This window comes from Geospiza fortis, unplaced genomic scaffold (genome assembly GCF_000277835.1).
Source record: "Geospiza fortis unplaced genomic scaffold, GeoFor_1.0 scaffold59, whole genome shotgun sequence".
NCBI classification, from domain to species: Eukaryota; Metazoa; Chordata; class Aves; order Passeriformes; family Thraupidae; genus Geospiza; species Geospiza fortis.
This window is the reverse complement of record NW_005054381.1, coordinates 240,993-243,144: the sequence shown is the minus strand read 5'-3', so window position 1 is coordinate 243,144 and position 2,152 is coordinate 240,993.

The window sequence follows — 2,152 nt, the reverse complement described above, 5'->3', positions numbered from 1 at the left end:
TCCTGCGGCCCCGGCCCGCTGCCCCGAGGGTCCCGGGGCCTCGGCGCATGCCCCTGTTCGCTCGGAGCGGCCTCGCTGGGCACCCAGAACTGCTCTCCAGAACCAGCGGTGGGAGCAACAGCCTCCACCAGCAGGAAGCCTTACTTAGGGTTAATCATGACCTTCATAGCAAAGCAGTCTTTTATTTCGTTTTCAAAGACGTTAAGCATAGTGAATGCTTATCTATGAGATCTTTTTTTCCTGGCTAAAAAGAGTCAAATGTTTTGTCTGACATCACTATTACTTTTCTTTGAATTTAGGTTCAATGTAGTAAATGTGGATGGAAAGTTTTCTATTCAGTGCAAAATGCTGCATTTCATAATTTGATCCCCATTGAAAATACTGCAGCAAAACCCAAGAGATTTTAAATCAAACTACCACATTCATAAATGACATTATTTACAGTATGTAGACTCCCAAAACTGCTAATGTATTTTCAAAATGTTCACAGTGTATTTTAGAGTTGGTCAAGAGTAACCACCAAACATCTTTAAGTAAATCTCATTTGTAAAGAAATTTAAGCTTTTCGCTTCCTCCTAGTTGTAATAAATAGCAAGAAATCCATCTGGGGAATAAAGCTCAGAAGCTGCGAAAGGGCCCTGCAGGATATGCCTTGGCCATTCTTGTAACATCACTGGAGGCTGTGGACTTGTGCAAATCAAATACCCAGCTGCAAACACTGACCAGAGTACCCTAAACAGCTGATCTGAGTGGCTTTTGTGGTTCCTTGTCACTGTTCAGCTGGACGTAACTGTCCTCATCATTTACATTGCAGGAGACAGAAGCATTCTGCAGCAGCCTAGAAACACAAATCCCAGCCACCAAAACACTTCAAAACCCTAAAAAGGTTAGAAATCATTGCCACCTGAGCTGAAACCAGTAGATTTCACCCTGCAGTGCTTGGATGGTTCCTTTTTGCAGACCCTGTGCAGGGGCAGGCATAGCTGCTGGTGAAGAACTTCAGCACAAAGAACACCAAATCTTTCTAAGCAGCCACAACTATTTATGAATTTGTCAGTTCCCTTGCTGTTTAGACGGCATTTTCAGCAGAAGGCATCCACAACTTCATGCTCCACCATATCTTCATACTGGCATCTTCCAGTTGCACCTTACAGCACACACAGCTGATACTGACCATTTCATACAGATTTAGATGTCGTACGTACACCCTGCTCAGAAGTTACTCAAGCAAATCCTTCTGGAAGACCAGAGGAGTTTACTTGCCTATGAAATGGAAGCCCACTGCCAGGACATCATTCACAGGTTGTGTCCAGACTGTTGCCCTGCAGGCATGGTTTGTTCTGGGAGTGGATAAGATGCCTTTTGATTACAAATCACAATCGTGATTAATTTTGAGAGTTATATGTACCAGCTGGTTCCTGCTGGTAAGACCATTATTGCTATGACATGAGTCCTCATAAGAGAGGAAATCTGGTATTTGTCCAGGTCAGGATTCTTCCCACTCTTCTGTATCCCTCTGTGTGAATCAACACATGCAAGTAACCAAGGATAACCATCAAACCACAGCTGAAATGCGAAGAGTAGATTTATTTCATTACCTTGCTAATAACACCTTGTGGAAGACACATGGGGACACAGGCTCTATTTGGCTTTGTTCACTCTAGCAGACATTTGAGGGGTGCTTACTTCTTGCCTCTTGAAAACGAAAGGGTTTGCATGTTTTTGACAGAGGATGAGCAACATTAAGGATAATAAATGGAGTTTTCTCACACCAACATTTCTCGCATTCCCAGCTGCAGAATCACTTCGATCAAAACTCTTCTCTCCTCCTCACCAAACTTTCCAGTTTTTACCCTTTCCTCCCAACACACTCTCTATAACCTCCTCCCACCACATGAGCTATGAAGCTGAATAAAATTAACTTAAATCATAGAGTTAAGTCACACTTTATATGTAATAGTGTTTATCCAGTGTGATTACAAGATGACTAACTAAAAAAAAGATTTTTTTTAGACTTCTAAATCTATCAGAAATGTTTGCTGTATGATGAATCAATGTTCAGACTAGAAGTAACTTATATGTTTTTAGCAGATGGAGTAATTAACAAGTGTAATATATTACCATAACAATTGCTGCATCAGTTCAGAGCCTG